The sequence below is a fragment of the Camponotus floridanus genome, unplaced genomic scaffold (genome assembly GCF_003227725.1).
Source record: "Camponotus floridanus strain SB8 unplaced genomic scaffold, Cflo_v7.5 scaffold11, whole genome shotgun sequence".
Lineage (NCBI taxonomy): Eukaryota > Metazoa > Arthropoda > Insecta > Hymenoptera > Formicidae > Camponotus > Camponotus floridanus.
Genome location: NW_020229226.1, coordinates 1,908,278 through 1,928,919, shown reverse-complemented (window position 1 = coordinate 1,928,919; position 20,642 = coordinate 1,908,278). Strand labels below are relative to the sequence as shown.

The window sequence follows — 20,642 nt, the reverse complement described above, 5'->3', positions numbered from 1 at the left end:
TCGCTCGTGCAATTGCATATGGAAATATTGTCGGAAGTGAGCATCTGAATTCTAATTGGATCAATTTGCCAATTTAATTTTCATGAAGTAGTGAGACTCGTCCAGTAATTCTTACGCCCGATCTCGTTGACTGAAAGATTTATGAACGCGCACGGAGGAAGAAGGGGCGGAGGAGAGGGAGAGCAACTCGAACCAGAAAACTCTGCCACTGCTTCTCTGGTACGCCTCCGTGATCACCAACTAAGCGGAAATATACGTCTCGTAAACCTGCTCGAAAGAGAGAGAAAGAGCGTCGACGCTTCGGTTACTCTTTTTTTTTCTTTTTTGGCGGAGCCTCACTCGCAAGACGCTTAGAAACCAGGGAAACATCGGAGAGAACCAGCTTTCCGTAGGTTTTATCGGCGAGGAAAGACGATATATAAATCTCGCTCTCTGATAAAATTCTTCTCACATGGCTGTATCACCCTAAAGAAATCTTAAGTGAAATTTTTTAGTTCAGTATATCTCTTGTCCCTCTCACGCGCAAGTCGAGGCACTGAATCTTAAGGACGTTATAACTTTTTTCGAGTTTCAGAAGATTAATGAACGCGAGACTGGAATATAATCCACTCGAAATCGTTCGATACGTTTCACTTTCCGAACCATCATTTATCAACGGGTATCAACGGGAATCGATTCCAGATCTCGATTGTCACGATGTATTTTAGTTTCAAATCGATAGCTTCGAAGAGACACATTGTTGGCGTCCTCTACTAAGATTGTCAACCGTGCCATCACTATCGATATCTTTCGAGACGGTTGTCAGCAAATTACTTGGCTACTCGTCCTAGGACAACTAGTCAGAGTATCTCGAGCGCCTGTAACTCAGATTGTTATCTGAATAGTAGCGTATCAATCGATATGCTATATCGAGCCTCTGGCGCTTGGGACATGACGATATACCTCGCAGATACCCGATGACTCGATTTAAAATCAACTCGAATAAGCAAATGCATAGGATTGTACATTTTATATTACAAGTATCAAAGTTTCATCTAAATCATAATTAAGGATGTTTTATATGTACAATCCCAGCAAAAAGTAGCTGAGAATCAATATTGACGAATATATCCACTTTTGGTGTATTTTGAGTAAGAAATTGTGTGGAACACAATTTGATCTGAGCTACAGTGCAGAGATGTATTTTTTAATATTTATTGCGTTTTTACTGAAATATTCCGAATTTTGTTAATCGAAATGATTAACTTTTGGCAGAGAATTTCGCCTTGTGACAGATATATGGCTAACTTCATTGAATTATATTTAATATCTTTTTAACCAGTTAGTACTTGTATAATATTATTTGACCAAATATTTCCTCTGTATCTAAACTTTTGCAAATTTTAAACAAATTCTGAATATTATTTCAGTATGTTTTTGTCATTTGAATCGACGTGATTATACGTTTCCCATAAGAATACATGTTAATTCGGTGCAAATTAAAATCCTTATAACTCGTGAATGCTTTAGTGAATCGATTTAAAAATTGTACTGAAGATTCTAAACATATGTAAGAATATTCTGTACAATTTTCATTAAATTCTCAATATTTTGAAAATAGGTACAAAACATCCTTAAGAAATAAAAAAGTAAAACATTGGGGAACATATCGAATTTATTTTGAATTCGTTCTCTTCTTTTAAGATTCTTCTATAAATTTTTTATTTATTCTACAATATAATCTTTTATCGGTTTTTATATATTAATTTGTAACGAGAAAAATAATTGTAAAGTAAAATTCCAAATGCATAAAATAAACATCTTATCACGCACGATAGCTAATCGATTACGAACGGATTAACCGCTTTTAAATGCGCGTTTACACGAGCGAGATACTATCGGAACGATCTTTATATAACAATTCCGGTTTTTCGCGCCGTTCGGATCTCGTCGCGAAGTTCGGATGCTTAAAGTGACGCAGCTCAACAGAGGCGACTTTAACAAGCTTCTTCTGAATAGCACATGTCGTTTTCGATTGCACGCGATAGTCACGATGACACTGTAAACAACAACACGTGATGACTTATCAAAATATCGTTGCCATTTATTTTACAATGTTACAATGTCATTTTACAATATCGAGCTTCGATCAATGACACATTAAATTACGTTAAATTATTAATTGGATTCGCTCTTATTAGAAATAATTTTTTTTTCAAATTTATTCTCGTAATTGTAAAATCATTTTTATTTTTTAGAAGAAATGAAGATAGAAACTCTACGCGGTTTTTCTTAAATAATAAATGTCAAAATTGTAAAATTAGTCAATTATTCAACATTTTAGTAAGCGAATTTCGCTTTAATCCTCCTCCGTGACTAGTCAAATTATGCATTGTTTCATAACTTTCAAGTCTTCATTCTTCTGTTTTATTATTGTCTCGCATGTGCGGCAGTAATGAGTGTCGAATTGTACTACGAAACGTACGTCTATGTTTTAAACAAGGCAAAGGTTGGCCGGACACATAGGCTATTGTTTAAGGATTGTCTCTGACATGTTTACGATTTGTTCCTTAACGAGAATCATTTCTCTCTCGTGTCGGTCCCATTCACGTTTCGAACATAATCGTCAATCACATCATTGCCATCCGTCGAACTTTTTCCCATGAATGTTTGCGTTGGACGTTTCTTCGCGTGGAATGCACGTCAAACGATACTGTTCAAAGGAAGACGCCTCCACGAATGTAAAACGAGAAGAAAATTATAAGAAAGCGAGATAGATGAAGGCTTGAATGAAAAAGATAATGATTACCCTGAAAATTTCACACTTTGAAGTGAATTGATCGTCATTCTCGATGCCAATAAATGTTCAATAAAACAGATTAAAGATTCCGCCTTTCACTTATATAAGCGAGACGACAATAATTACTCGCTATGGACGATAATGAATACAGAGAGACTAAGATCGGACATAAAAATAAGTGCTTTTGCAACCAAGAAGTTTTAAACAGAGTATAAATTGATACTACAAATAACAATGTTAGTCGAGCCTTCAAATGTTGACATATTTGGATTATGAGGTTTCATTGTCGATTGTTTTAAAGATCATCGTCGGTTGGTGATATAGCTTTACATTCAGTTCGAGCGCAGAGATCATAATTGACTGGATAAACCTCTCGGTATCGATAGGTTACACACAGTGGACATTTTCCCACAGCTCGGCCTGATAATTGTACTAATGCGCTTTGTTTGCCGAGCTAGCTTTCCGAGGACATTAAGAGGAGAACAACTTTGAGAGAGAGAGCTCCTACGCTCGGGAATAAAGGGTTACGTTCCAAGAATCTAAAAAGGAGAAGGGAGACCATAAAAGATAACACCATAATACATGCAGTCATTCAATGATATATTCCTTGCTCGATTAGATCGAAAAGAAACATACCAAAAAAATGTTGCAATAATATAATTTTTATTTAGCCTTAAAAATTCTTCGTATTTTAAACCTCGTAAAAATCCAAGAATCGTAAAATGATAAATGGCGAATATCTTGCGCAAGCTTAATTGATTAATGATTGTTGGGGTCGTAACTAATCGAAATAATCGCGTTCGCCAATAATGCGTGGTATGCACTTTGAACATGTAACAATTCGAGAACGATAATGACGCAGCAGGTAAACACACGAGAAATGATTAACGTTCCGTTATCCCGACGGTGAGAAAATCAGTTGAAATTGCGACTGATAATCTACCGCGATATCGATCGATTTCTCCAGTCTAACGCCGTACCGATCATAGTCGCGATTGGCAACGCCAATGCATTTACTTCCGTGCGTATCGTGCGTGTCTCGAGAAACAAAAATAAACACTGGGCTCGGACAGATCGTTGTTGGGATAAATTCCATCTAGTCACGTATCATAAACACTCTTACGAGCGAGTAATAAAAAAAAAATCCGGTAAAGTCGATTTAAACAGATGGAATAGAGAGACAAATTTATCGCTTTAATGTAAACAATCATTTTTTTTAAAGATTATTTGATACTTGTTTGATTTAATTAAAGAAAATTATAAATAATAAAATAATAAAATTATATAAATAATAAAAATTATAAGCAGTAATATAAAATGTACATTGATTAATTAAAAAATTGCAACGGATAATTATGCATAATTTTTCTTTCATTTTGTTAATGCAAAGCTAATCAATTCTTTAATATTGCGAAATATAATATATATAAAATATATATAATGAAATGTTGTTTACGTTGATTTTAAATAATTCTCGCGCACAAAAATAAAATTTTTCTTAGACTTAATCGAAATGAAATAAATTTGATGTCTAATAAATCTATATAAACATTTCACTCACAATTGCTTTGGATCAGAAACGACGTAACGTTATCGAGACTAAGAGCCTCATCGCATCTAAAAACTCACTTTATCGAATAAAAGTTTCTAAATCAAGCTGCGATGCCATTATATGACCAAAGCTTTTAGGCGAGCGAGCGATTAGCTCGATATAGAGGCAAAACAATCGATTCGTTCAATTAGTAATCTAACTTAACTGGCGTAACTGGCTTAACTGGCTCAAATGATACTTTTTTAGGAAATGACACAATAAACTTTTAATTTCGTCATCTATCTTCGTTAAAATAATAAAATTAGCAACCTAGTTGGTCAAAATAGTCAACTTTAATACCTTATCCTCCTCAAAATTATCGATATTTCGGGATTTGTAAAAATCAAAAAAAGAGGAAGAGATTTCTATAATAAATTAATCAATAACAAATTAATAAAAATTAACATATTAAAAATATTACTCATCTTACAAATATTACAATCTTAAAATTATCCTGCAGTTTAACTGATTAATATCAAAATTTGGACTATCTCTTAGCAGTTCGACGCCAACGCAAAAATGCATGTTACGTGCAATTTTACGCGTTAGTGAATCCGATACTTCGATCAACATCACGGCATAAAACGCGCGCGCATTTATACGCGGCGCAAAACGATATCTCTGTATTGATCATATCTTCGCGCATTATTTCAGATAGCTAACATACTAAACACGTATATCGTATTCGCATGCGTGAAATTAACAGACTGGAGCGGAATGCAAACGCTGAGTTTGATAATTAAACGAACGAGCTGTAATATCGTACGAATGTAATGTAATCATACGATTCGTAAATGACGGCGCTTTAATACGAGAATGTGGTTTTTTTTACGAGAAGTTATCCGATTTCTCACATTTAATTGCGCAATCGCTTAGCCGTGCGCTTCGCGGACATCATCGAGAGCGATTCGAAGCAGAAATATAATTAACGTGAGAGTTCTTTTTTACATATTGTCTATCAAAGCCTTTTTTGCGAATAACATTTCACAACCAGCCCTATATTTATACAAAAGCGAGTTTCACGTTATACAATAAACAAATCTATTTAATTGATTTACAACTTATTATTCCACTTCATAATCACATCTTCGCGCGTATTTTGCAAAAATGCCGAGTCGATATTTTTTCACCAGCATTTTTTTATCAGATGAAAAAAATATGCCGAGCATGTTTGCTGAAAGAGCTTTTCAAGATTTTTAAAGACGAGAATATCTAAGACAAAAAGATATTTTCCAATGCATGATTAATATACTTGGCTACATAATCGACATTGACATCGTCGCGAAAAAATCAATTTCATGATGGAAATCATACGCACATGACGTTTTTGTTTAATTAATCTACAAAGCGCGCAGAATATTACGAGAAAATTTATATCCGTCTATAAATTTATAAATGTGGACGCGTTCTATAAATATCGAGAAACCGCCTTCCGTCTAAGAATTTATCAGATTTATGTTAATTCCTAACATTTTAATTTTAATAAAATTAATTTTGCAATATAGGAAATGATAGTATTCAGTTTATAGTTATTTTTAATAATAATTATTATTTGAAGTCGAAATCGTAAAACCAAACATTTTAAAAAATATAATTGTTCTCCAACTTTCAGATAGAAATCGTTAATCTCGATTCATTTTGATTCAAAATCGTTTGTAATTATTTGAAGCAATTTCTTCCATTTGTAATTGTGCTGTTTTTCAAATGCAAATATATCTCTTTAACGGTTCAATTTTATCGAAAGAAAAATTGTTGCAGAGATAAACAACTTAAAATTACAAAATTCATCAACGATTTTATCTTAAAAAATCGAGAATTTTTTCAAAAATAATTATCTTTTATAGCTTCGACTACGAATAAAATTTTGCTATAAACAAAATATTATCGCACTGAAAACTTAATTTATTAAAAATAAAATTTATGTACGCGTATTTATCAGGATTTTCTTCTTGACCCTAAATCTAAATCGCCAATAACGATACGTTGAAACACCATATAAATCGTCCTCGTCCCTTTTCTATGTCTATCCGCTCGACTCGGCTTCGTTCACGTAAAGCTGAGATTACGAAGAGAAATCGGTGGCTTCCGTGTATCGTGATATGAGAAATGTTCGTCGGCTTAAAAACGCTAATCGGTAATTTTCAAATTAAACGATGGCGAAATCTCTCGCAACATCGCCTCTCATCTTATCTTGGAGAAATAGCTTTTTTTAATCGCATCGCTCAGTTTCTCTCACATTACTCACATCTCTCACGCTAAGTTTAATGCCTGTCGCGATGTTAATCAACAGCTTTCGACCATCATTATTTGCATATCGTATGTATATATCGTAAATACTGTTCCAATGCATTCCTGGAAAACGGCGTTGATTTTTCATCATGATGCAATTATTGACAAAGATTTAGTGTCGCGATTGTATTGATTAATTCTTTCCGCGATCATTAAATATTTATGACGATTACTTTCCGTACTCACGACGTATCAGATCTGCATATATATCGACAGAATCTATTTCGAAGGAGAATTTTATAATTGATGATGGATAATTGAAGGAATAAGCAATTGAAATCTAATTTAATTGCAATTATCTTTTAATAACATAAGTGGATTAAAAATTCAAAGATTAATAATTTAACGCTAAGTGAAATATTTGCTATTTAATTTTCAAGTAATGGAAAAATTATTCATTTTATATTCGAAACGCTAAGTTATACATGACTGAGTTATGTGTGTACGTAATATCGAAGGACAAAGAAATAGAAGACGGGTTATTCACCGGATTCCCGTGGATCGAGCTAAATGGTTTAACCTCGAGTGTCATGTAAATTCGGCAGGTGCATCCACGAAATCGAATTCTCTCGTACCGTAGACCCTCCGGGTGAAAGTCTGCGGATTTCGCCATTATTCTTTCGCGAGGGCCAAAATTACGGACAGTGAGAATCAAATGAGCCGGTAATGCCAGAACGCACATAGCCGCCAGCTATGGCATTCGGTGACTTATTGCGGGATGTTAATCGACGTTCGATGTGTGTAGGTGGTCCTATGCAAAAGCACGAACGCGCAACAGAATAAAAGAAAATAAAAGAAAGTAAATAAATAAAAGAAAATCTCTCGATAAAAATAACGCGTATTTTTACAATAATTTCTCATATCTAAAGATACTTTTAAATAATAAATAACTCGTCAAAAGGACGTGAAAAAGTAACAGACGTTCATAACTTATATTAGACAGCCGTCGGGAAATGCTTATTTATAGCGTAAAAATAATTGCAAGCTTTTCACGTTAAACATCGATCGGGAAAAAACAGAATCGTACGGTTGGTACGTCGATTAACTATAATGAACAGCATAAATCCGCAGGTTCGAGCGTAATCTGTCATATCGTCGGTTACGCGCGTTATTTAGCATCGGATACGGATTAACGCAAAGATCGGATCGGCGATTGGTATTCGCTAATTACGTGTCTATCAAAGCGCATATGCTCTCGCGGCCTTCTCCAATTGATGCAGATGCGGAATGTGCGCTAATAAAGCGCGCGTTCCGTCAATTACAAAAAACGACAGTGACGCATGCTCGGCTAATGAGCTCTTAGTCATTAACCGTGGTGTCGCGTGACCGCGAACGGATGATTATCGCATGGATTTCGCGAGGATAATCGTAAATTAGGCCCATCATACGCGCGGTGGTGCTCATTGATCTTCTCGACAGTAATCGAACGGTCCTCCCCGCGCGCGATTAATGCCGATCGTCCTCCGACTCGCTTCCCGGTAATCAGAATTTTTTCGAGGAAACGGAACGATCGTGTACCCGCCGTAAGAATTTTTCCGCGCGCCGATAACGATCGTGAGCCGATAATTAGAATTTTTGTCCAACTCGGATAAGGATCGTGCCCGGGCAATCGGAATTTTTACGAAGATCGAGCGGCGATCGTGCACGTCGGATTAAATCGCCGTGTCCAACGATCGAGTAACACAAACTTCATCTGTTGACCCCGTTGTCGTTTTAGTATATCTGTGAAAATCTAAGCGTGTAGAGGAAATAAAGGACATCCTCCCCGGCAGCGATTAAAATCCGGGATAAATCAAGCTCACGCGACGTGAAATTTCCTCGCGATAAAACGTCAATTGTTTCATCCCGCGAATTATTCCCAGGCTCTCTCTCTCTCCTTCTCTCTATTTGGATCGCTATTTATTATTTATTTATCCGTGACTGGCGATAAATCACGGCGATTGATTCTTCGCGGCGGCCATGCCAGCCCGGGCTATTGTTCTCTCGTAGCTGCGAGCGCGCGCACGAATATACACGGGGGTAATGGAAGTCTAAATGTCAGCGTAAATATTCATCGACCGGCTGCTGCAAAACGGTCGCGCGTTGGATTTCCGTTATTTATGCTGTTACGGTCGCGTTGCGGTGAGGTCTGTATTTTCAAATATCCGTCCGGGTTCGCCTCTATCGCGGTCGGCGGACGGTAGTGCTTTTATGCCCGGCGCGTTAAAATTTTATTGCCTCTCCGACTCGCGCGGACAATCCCGGCCCGCCGGCCCGTATATCATAAATGTGGGCGTAAAGTGACATCGCGTTACTTATAAAATCGATTGTCATTCGCGGAACGCGTTGTCGCGAGCGCACCCTTCCGTCGGATTGTTAAGCGGACTTTGTAAGAGATAATGGCTTTCATAAACGAGGGTTATATGCGCGAACATGTCGGCCGGGCACGAGGCCAATCGTAAGAGCGATTGGCGTACAAAGGGAAATTATATGTCGCGTCGTATAAAATCAGCCGTTTCGCTCTTCCTACCCTATCCTGTGATTTATCGCCGTTATTATCTTACATTTCGCATTCCGTTCCACGTGCGTTTTAGATGCAATTCCTAAAGCCGCGTGCATCGCATTTAGAATTGAGAAAAAAAAAGACAAATAAAATTATAGCTTAATATCAAACGTAATTTCGATTGATACGCATCGATGTATTATTGTCTCCGTGTGGCGGTTTTGCACGCAATCGCAATTTGTTTTATTGGCATTGAGAATCGCGAGAGCTTTCAACGAGGCGTGGCGAAACGCTGTATTGTGCGCGTACCGCAGCATTCAATTGCATTTACGATGCCACTTATCATAAGTGCCGTATAAACGGCCGTAAGGCCAACTCCCGATCGCGCTACGGCTACCAACTAATTTCGCACCGTTTATGATTTCGATAAGCGCCCCATCATGCGTTTCTTTCTTCTTTTTTGTCGATGGTTCCGTTTATCAATTTATTAAACACACAATTACTTCCGCACTCGAGATACGTAATGTGATAATTTTAAATAAACGCACCGATGATGGAGAAATAATATAAAGATTCTTCCAAGATCATTTGTCATCATTAAATTATTTCAAGTATTTTTGCGAATGATAGAGTGAGTTGCGTAAAACGACCATACGATCACTCATGCGATCGATTTATCTCGATTGAATCGAAACGATTATCGTGTCAAAACGGTACGGTAAATCATTACGGTAAAAGAATTTTTTGTTGAATTTAACCGATTTATAAAATATCGTAAAATATCGGTACCCTAACGATGTACCCGGGAAATGTCAAGTGGCACTTTTCATAAGACCGTGTCGTAAAAAGTGTCTTTTTATCGGTTAGTTTTACAGATGAGTGTAAATAATCGTGCACGCTAAACAAACGTAAAGCTATTCCGAGAGGAATAAACTGCGAGGGGAGCGATGAAGAAAAAGATCGTAAAGCAAGTAGATAGATACAGCAAATCAAAATTCATCGAAGTAAAAATTTAAGAATGACAATAAAACATGTATGCTTTTACGTCAGACATTAATGACGTCTTTCTTCGCGAAAATATCAATCAAAAGCCTCATACTTTTAATTTGACTTAATCAAACTTACTCTACTTTAATCTAACTCTTTTAGATTTATTCCTTGAAATGTCTATAATTCTTGCTGACAAATATGTACATCGAAAAGAATTATCTCGCAATTATGTCCTTCTACATCATAATAATTTAAATATAAATAAGAACATTATGTTTAAAAATTACACAAGCTCTTTATAATTATGTTATTATTACACAATCGACACATATCGAAAATTGAGTAAATATATAATATATTTTAAATATATAAAATTGTGAATAAATTATTTTATAGTTTATTATAATTATAATTATTTTGTATCATTATTATACGATTATTTTGTTATTCCCGGTAAAGGATTTAACTACAGTGTAAATCGAAAATACTACATCGACAGATAATAAGGATGCGATATCGCAAGCAGAGAGAACTGACAGTTTCTTTCCTTAAAGTCTCGTTAAGGATACTCCCCGAGAAACTGCGGGATGCCGTTATGCCAGAAGGTAACGAGTGTCGATGCGCGTAGAATAGCAGCCCCTCACGAAACTCGTAAACCTACCGTGAACGTCTCTATAATAATCACTTTGCAGGCGGGAGCGCGTCGCGGTTTCACCCGCTAATCGCCGTTTAATTTGCGCCTCCTGCAACGGTACTCGCCGGCGGCGAAATCGCATCGGGATTCGCCGCAAAAAGCCGCGTGAAAACCGCGAACGGTCGCGTCGCGAGAGGATCGTACCTGCTGATTTGCCTACTCGCGGACCGAGTATATCGTCGGGACGCTCCTATGAAGCCAAAAAAAAAAATAGAGAATCGGAATGGAATAGAGCGTGCTTTTGCAGTACCGTATTTCGGACAAGGTGAAAAATATGCCAAGGTCATACGCATATGTGCAGCAAACGGTAATGTAAATTACCGTAGCGGCTCGCGGCTGCCCAACACGCGTGTATTCACCGTAACCGAGGTATGATGTTGCGAAAATTCCTCGTTAACGATCTTCCTCCTATGATGATCGTTATGAATTATGACACTCGCGTGACGTTAAATCCCGGACGGTCGTGTCGCTTGCGCGCCGAATGACCGCAATTCTCATGCATTGTGCACGTTTAATAACTAATATGCGATGCCTCAGTTATAAATTATAGAAATGCATAATTTATTTGTGTCGGTGTATAATAGCGACATATTTACATTACTTAACAATCGAGCGCACATGCATTCTCTTTGGACGACCGGCTTTTTTTACGGCGATCCACCTTCAACGTTTCGCCGAACACTTTCAAACGGCAGACTGGAAATTCAAATTTGTCCCGTTTGATGTTTTCGGTAACCAGGATGCGGGGTCTCGTTGCAACGACGAGCAGCGATTCGCGTCTACGTGACATAAACAAATGAATTACACGATCGCGCGAGGGACGGTTTCCGTTTCCGCGTGAGAGATGCCGACTATAATGAGCGCTAATAATATCCTCGCGAGCGATCGCGTCGTCTCGTAGTGTCCAATTATCCGCGCTAAGTTATGATAACGTCTACACAATTCTTAACCGCAAAAGTATCCGCCGCGTCGTAAGTCACGCCTACGAGAGTCGCCGTTTCGAGACATATCGAGAACGGGCATCGCCGATCGGAGCTGCTTAAGAGCCTCGACACACACGTTATCTCGAAAGCAGAACTCTTATTGTAAGATAAATACGGTTAAAGAGAAAAAAATCGATATCATACATCGATCTGTAACAGACGTATCAAAATATTAGATATCAAAATATTATTCTAGATTCTCCGTCTTGTTTATATTCATCTGACGAATATATATCACAATATATTCGTACGTTGGAAAGAAAAGTATGTAAAATTGCACGAACAATAAATGTGAAAATTATGCAATAAATATAAATGTACAATTTTATTTATAATATTTTCAATTTATCGTTCATGTAAGTCTGTAATTTTTTTTTTTATAGTTACTAGTATAGTACCTAGTCTCAATACTAACTACTCGGACGATAGGATATTATGTCGGAATATAACGCTAAATTATTCAAAGATGGACATGACGAAGTCACGTTTGATTTGACACAGAATCCACGCGTCTTTGAATTCCTCCAAATTCCCGGAGCGGAAATTCTCATCGGATGGGACGCACGAATCGTGTGGAGAGAAAGTGTCCACAAACGGGGAATTATAATGCTCGCGGCAGTCACTCGTCCTCTCGCATCGAGTACTCGGTACTTAAATTTGAATATACGCTGGCGTGTCATCGAAGTGCTTCGCTCGAAGCTAAGCGCGCGCTTCTCCAACACGGTATTTCACTGTTGTCTTGTAGCATCAACGTCGTCGCGAATACTCTTCACCGGTTTATTTATCATCCGAATATTTTCGTTCTCGAAAGGGTGAGGATGCGCGTGTGGCTCGTATCTTTTGTCGAGTCAAGTGGCACCCCGTTTCGTTCCGGCATCTCGACATCTCGGAACACTTAGCGGCTCATTCCCAATTACATCGTTCGACGTGACAAACGCTAATTGTCATGGAACGCGAAAGTATCCTTCTGCTTCTCTAGTATATTTCTGAAACGCTGAAATATTCCGACACACGCGCTTATCCATACATAATTGACCCTGATGAAGAATTGTTTACGAAATAATGGATCAAAATTAAACAATTTTATAAAACAATAATAAAAAAAATAATATAACAATTCCATAAAATAGTAATAAATATAGTAAAAGTGAATATTCGGTTCAATTAATAAAATGTATCGTCGAAAGTTCTATGAGTTTGACGCATAAATTTTCATATGTGTACTATAACTCGTCTCAACGTTGAGATCGAACATCGTTGACGAGTAGATCATAACAAAAAAAAAAGGCGAGATAATATATCGTTCCTCTTGAAATAACAAAATATTAAAAGCATTCAAGGTTCGCCGATATGCCTTCGCGTATGAAAATAAAGCTTGAAAATAAAGCAAACATACCAAAGATACGATTATAAACTCGCACGATATACCATCATTCATTAAACACGGCCATAAGCAAAATCAAGAAGACAACCCGATCAAGATCCGATGTCGAATCGAAGACTGCTTTTTAGAGATGCTTTTTTGCGGCATATTTCTCGCATAGTTTCTAATGATCCATCTGAACTTAAATTCGTTCAAACGCGACTCGCATTCACTCGCCGTGATTTATTCTCGAGACGATCATTCAGGGTGAAGCGTGCAAATTCGCCGCATGCCTCGCATAACAAACGCACGCTTGTCGGCTTAAAGCTTTAAGGTGGATAAGCAGCCGCGACGAAAACGCGACGGGATTTTGCGAAAAGGAGAGACGGGAGGGATCCGTCTGCCAAGTCCGGCACGCGGCATGACTAATTAATCTCGAGCCCTACAAAGGACGCTATTTCGGTCGATCGGCCCCGGCGATCGACGTGGCGACTCCGCTCTGACAATTATCGCGGCGAAGATCGGCGACGCGATCTCGATGTTTGCGCGGCCGGTCGATCCACCTCGCGGATAAATTTATCTTCGTTAATTGCGTCGCGATCGACCAATCAACGGTCCCGTGCCGCGCCATTGGTCCAGCGGCGTGTGCCGGTAACGGTAGGTAAACGGTACCGTAAGACTGTTCTGGCCGGTTCGTTTTAACGATATCGATAATCGTCGCTCTTCGATGACAGTCTGCGATTTCGTCAAGGACGAGCCGATTCTCCCGACGTCCGGTTTTCGTAACTTTCACTCCCTCGCAAACAATGTCTACACTGAGAAAAATCGTTTGATTGTGCCAACAAGACGTATACACAGAGAAAAGTATGTACTGTATTCAAGTAAATATTATTTATTTTAAATATATCATAAGTTTTTGTATATCCGCAAATATATCATAAGTTTACCACAAGCATTAAATTTAATTGAATATATTCTGAATTTTAGTAAGTGCAGTATTTTAGTCAAGAATATTAAATTAAAACCAAAATTTGGTTTGCTTATTACAAGAGTTGACGTAAAGTAAGTTTGATTTTTATTTGATACAACTTTACAATATTCTTGAAGAGAAAATAAATTCTTCTTTTGAGTACATGATAATAAGATTTTCTAACACTTGTGATGAGTATATTTTAAGATTATTATTAAGAATATTTTATTATTTATTATATTATTATATTATTATTATATTTTTATTATATTATTATATTATTATTATATTATTATTATATTATTATATTATTATATTTATTATATTATTATTATTTATTATTTATTATTTATTATAGAATATTTTATTATTTATTATTATTCTTTGTTGAAGAAAACTATTACTTAAAAAAAGAAAAATAAATTGAGTAATCGTTTTTCTTGACAGTAGAATGATATTTTTCTCTGCGTATGATTGAAGGCATTTTGGTTAAATCAAACAAGAATTTCTAGTTATCATGATAAGACTCGATTTTTTATAACTAGAACGTTTAATAGATTTTACTATAAGGATTTGGTTAGTATTTTCTGGTTGGATCTATAAAATTTCTTGTTACATTAATTTCTTTGCTTGCCACTCTTAACTTAACTCGTATTCAATATTTGCCATGAAATGTATATAAAGAACTAGTATTAACATTAAATCCAAAATATATTTTTTTTTCTTACGAGTAGTAGTGCCAGAAAGAGGACGCTAGCTCTCTGATTGTGTGTATGTGAGCTGCATCCTCTTCTTGCATCACTGTTTATCAGTTTAATTTCTAACAAACTGAACTTAAAATAATTTATTCAATAATCTGAATTAAATTTGTCAAATAATCTTGTTGGAATTCAGAATATTAAACATACTTTTGAGATTAGATGGAAAAAATTTTAGACGACTTGGTGCTGGCGAGTTTAGTATTGTTAATCAGAAAATTTGGTAAATTTAACAGGAAGAAATTAATCAAATTCATCTGGTAATTCCTACAAGAATTCTGGTTCGTCCATTTTCCAACAGACATACTGGTTGAATCTACCAGAATTCTAATCAATGCAACCAGATTTTTTTCTCAGTATAAACAATTTCCCATCAAAATACCATAACATTTATGAAAAAAATATTTGAAAACTGTGCGAGAGGTAAATTATAAATATATTTTTTTTGTTTACAAAACACGAATTGAAACCGAATTCTTCGTTTTTTGATTCACGTAACAGTTTATCGCGCTGGGGAAAATACCAGCAACACAATCACATGTCTCAGAGAAGATTGCTAACCTCGTGAATGGCAGATAATACGTTCCCAAGAATCCCGAGAACCTTGCAGATATGCCGCGCTAAAAATCACCAGCTGATATCTCCCGGCAATCAATAGAGGATCATCTCTGGCATTCTTTCCGATAACGCAAATATACCATACATCTTTGAGTACAGCAAAGAGAAAGTGAGAGAAAGAGAGAGAGAGGAAAGAAAGATATTGAACTCGTTTTTTCACAATCTCGCAACCGCCTTCGCGGAATTTCCAGAAGCATTATCGAACAAATCGTTTCAAGCACAATCAATCGTTATCACGCACATTCCACAGATAAGAGACGGTCATTCTCCTCCTCTCCTGACTCCCTTCTTCTCCAACAGGACACGGTGGGCTCGCGTGGGCGTCGCGAAAGAATTACAGGTGCGATCACGGACGTCTCTATTGGAAGCACCTCTATCATAGACTTGGCATAGGATCCTTTCAGGGGAGAAGCAATGAGAAAAGGTGCGCAAACACATCAACGAGCTTGTGGGCTCGACATACATATGTTATACATCTCCATCGACGCGTTCGTTTATCATCGCGTCCACGAGATCGATGATTTCCGCACGTGACGAAGGAATTAATGATATTTCGCGAATAATGGCCGCGTGAGCGAGCCGCTAATGAGACTTTCTATCACTTCTCGCTTTCTCTCTCCGGCAGATACTCTCGATATTGTCGCTCGAATTGTTTAAATAAATAATAAATCTCGCGATTCCACGAAGATCACGCCGGGCAATGCAATAACGCGCGATTAATGTCGCTGAAAATAGTCATTATTTGTACGACGACAGTCGGCGGGCCGTCTTTTCTCCTCCCGTTTCGCTGCCCTAACTAATTCTTAGATATAGCTGCGGATCTGCTACGTTTCAAATGTCCCGACAGTATCCCCGGCCGCATCCGCGCTATAAACACGAACGGAAATATACCGCGCTCTTCGCGGTCTCCTGGCGGTTGCCCATTCAGAGAAGACAGCGCGTAGAGTGGTTAGTTTCATTCACAGTTCACACCCCCACTCTCTCGTTTAATGCGCGTGCATGTTTTCGGAGCGTGCGGACGGACGTAATTAAACAAACCGTCCTGTACTTGGGGCTGTCAGGGTCCGATTGCGGGACGAAGGTGGCAAATTTGCGCTTTAGATAGAGAAAGACGAACGTTCATCGTCCCTTCCAGATGAAAAATGCCGCGCAATCTGCTTTATCACTGCATCGAGTTAAACGAAGACACGTCGAAAGCGAGAGACAACACCCCTTGAGACTGAGCGAAGATAAAATTATTGCTTAAAAGAAAAAAATAAAAAGAAATATGCACTCGACTGACCGATTACAAGGCGGCTCGATCGAGATTGCAACGCGGATCGCGTTGATTGCCTCGGATGACTACGTTATCTCCACACGTGCAATGCGATATTTATATATACATATAACACCACTCGTTCTCTCTCATCGTTCTCTCTATCGGAATCTTTTTCTTTCAGCGGGGACAAATTTAAACGCAATCACGCGCAACTCGAGCGAGATATATTTCTACAATTTCTTTGAAAACAATACAACTGTTGTTCAACAATTAGATAACACTGAACTTGAAACATACATATAGCTCTGCATTTTTCTCGCGTTAAATGATTATTCTTCCACGCTGATATCGAAGACGCACTGAGAAAAAAATCTGGTTGGATTAATTAGAATTCTGGTAGATTCAACCAGTATGTCTGTTGGAAAATGGGCGAACCAGAATTCTTGTAGGAATTACCAGATGAATATGATTAATTTCTTCCTGTTAAATTTTCTGGTTAATAATACTAAACTCACTAGCATCAAGTCTAAAATTTTTTCCAGCAATCTCAAAAGTCTGTTTAATATTCTGAATTCTAACAAGATTATTGGATAAATTCAATCCAGATTATTGAATAAATTATTTTAAATTTAGTTTATTAAAAATTAAACTGATAAATAGTGATGCAAGAAGAGGATGCAGTTCAAACACACACAATCAGAGAGCTAGGGTCCTCTTTCTGGCACTACTGCTCGTAAGAGAAAAAAATATACTTTGGATTTAATGTTAATACTAATTCTTTATATGCATTTTATGACAAATGTTGAATACGAGTTAAATTAAGAGTGGCTCGCCGCCTAGCAGCAAGCAAAGAAATTAATGTAACAAAAAATTTTATAGATCCAACCAGAAAATAATAATCAAATCCTTATAATAAAATCTATTAAACGTTCTAGTTATAAAAAATCGAATCTTATCATGATAGAAAGAAAAGAAATTCTAGAAATTCTAAAAATTCTAGAAATTCTAGAAATTCTTGTTTGATTTAATCAAAATGCCTTCAATCATATACGTCTTATTGTCTTACAATCAAACGATTTTTCTCAGTGCGGTCTTCGCATTAACGATCGTAACGATAAATTAAAGTGTGAATCGCGGTTCGTGAATTAAAAAATTCAGTCGCCTTATTCATTTCAGCGCATTGTATTCATATATAGGTAATAACCGTTTCATCCAAGGATTATAATTCTGGTTTCCAGAGGAATGTCATTGCTCGCGCGAGCAGGTAAAAATCCCTCAAAGCCGCATTGAAACGTGGTGCGTAACACGTTACGCGGAAAATGCGTCGGTCATCGTGGATTCTTGCCTCTGATTCTGATGCTCACCGAAGTCGACGTCCAGACGCGCGCGCATGTCGGATGTGCACTTCATTGCAGCTTCATTGCAGCTCACTGCAGCCGTTCGCCTGTCTCTGGCGGACGCCGCATACGCGAGAGAAGTAATCGAGGAACACGCATATGTATACATATATATAGAAAAAGAGAGAGAGAGAGAGGGAGACTACTGGTAAAACTAATATAGCAAAATACAACTTGATAAATTGCCGTCATTTGCGTCGCGAACGATGGCGATTAATAAAGCGAATCCGCAGAAGCGACGAGCGGCTAATACATCACTCTATCAGGAATAAAAAATTCGGAGAGATCAAAAATTCCGACTAGTGCGAAATAACATAATATATCTAATGACAAAAAAAAGGAGCAAAATGCTATGACACGTAATAGCTTGTTGACGATGTTTTCCGCAAGGGAGAGAACGCGCGTAAAAATATGTTACCTCGGAGGTAGACGATCTTACCTCGCCCCCTCCCCCTCCCTCCGCATGAGATTGATGTAGACACAGGTGAGAGGGGAAGAACCGAGCGCTCAGGGGGTTAATAAATCGACGGTCGCGCGCACGTGCAATCAAATCCGCCGCGATCGGCCTCTGCAATCTGAGAGTACGCGTACGTGAAATCGAGAGGAGGAGAGAGGAGGTGGGGGACCGGGAAGCTGCCGAAATTACAGCTATTATCGCGATAGAGGTGAGAACCGGCCCGATGTTTGCTTAACCCGATCAGAAATCGACGAGAGGTCGAGTACACGATTCCCATCCCTCTTCCCGATATACCAATCTAAAGGAAAAGAAAAAGAAAGAAGGAGAAAGGGGGAGAGAGAGAGCGTTGTCGTTCACCCCAAAAAATGAGGGACGGGTTGTAACCTCATTTAACCCGCGAGTTAACGGGGCGTATCCCGCGAAACGGTGCAACCACGATTTACGATCTCATACGTTTCGCGTATTGTCTGTACAGGGTGACTGCGTTCGATCGTACTCTCTCCTTTAATATTAGATGGATACTACATTCATAACTGGAAAGGAAAAAAATAAATCCGATACAGAATTGCAAAATTTCACATTTTTTTGGATAAAATCCAAGTGCTAGTGAAAAGCGATATTGAACAAAAGTGCTAATCTTTTTTATTAAAAATGAATGTTAAAATAAATAGATTTTTATCTACATTTGTCCTCAATTGAGAGTTTAAACTTTAAATGAAATCCATGATAAAAGTCGACGTAGCAAATAAATTGATTTGTTATTGAAGAACATCTCGAATGCGAATGAGATCTATATTGATGGGAAGAAATTTAATTCTGTTCTATTACATTCCTCTTATTAAACTAAAAATCAATATAAAATTTACTAATAGTAATTATTTATGTCCCTAAAGTTTTGTTTCAAAAATTTCACATATTAATTTAAATTAAAAAAAGACTATCATTATTCATTATTATATTAATTATATTTATTATTTTCTTGATTTTATTTTTTCAAACAATATTGATTAGTATAATTACTAATTAAAGCAAAAAATACCTTTTGCATAAAGTTAAAATATAAATATACTATAGAGTGCAATTTTATAAATATATCTTAGCATTATATATTAATTATTTGTATACTTTTTATTATTGGATTATTCCACTGGATAAAGTCCGAGACGGTAAAAACCAGAATTTATCAGTTTTTTCCATTCGCTGGACTTTTTCAATCGACTCTGATTCACGAGAGAAATATCTTTAATATGAACATTACTAATACAAAAATCTCGTTAAAGTGCCTATTATCGAAAATAAATGCGATTGCTCCGAGTCACCTTGTATATCTCTCTGCGCCCTCTCTCTCTCTTGTTCCTTTCGCGGCTTTCCCTCTCGGTTTCTCGTTGCTCTCATCTTCCTTCTCGATGCGCGAGCGGATTTATTATTTCGCGCGATGGCATTATACGACGATCGTCTTCGAAAAGCGGCAACGCGCACGCGTTAAGGTTGAACGTCTCCCTCAAATTGTTTGCGTTGCAGAGACGGCCGATGATGTCGAGATAAAGCCTCTCGCCGCGTGTACCGCATACGCGACACGCACGCACGTACGACGCACGCACGCACGCGGCGCCCACGAAGGATATCGCGTTCCCGCGTTTTTTTTTCGTCCCTTTTTTTTTTCGAAATCCACATACTCAAGGCTCGTTAGCCTTTGGGGCCGCGTTTCTAGCTCGCATTATGTTAATTTCGATAGTAACGGCGCAATTGCGGTGACTGCGGCGACGGTCAATCAACAAATCATCCTGTCGACAATCGTGCAAAACCGCAAACGAATAATTATCGAATATTTTCGCTCCGGCCGCGTGAGAATAAATAAATCCAGATCGCGATTACGTTCTTTTTATCCGATAATTACGTCATTAGGCGAAATATATTACTTCTCGTCCAGACGTGTGTCATGTAGAAATATTCGCGGTCGGATTAAAACGTTCTCGACGTCTTACGACCGAGATAGATGTATAATTATATCGC

General features: G+C 37.6%; 1 protein-coding gene across 2 annotated transcripts in view; it reads right to left on the bottom strand.

The window, feature by feature from the left end:
• LOC105257220 overlaps positions 1-20,642 on the bottom strand; it is a 74,085-nt gene that overhangs the window by 51,177 nt on the left and 2,266 nt on the right. The window lies entirely within an intron of this gene.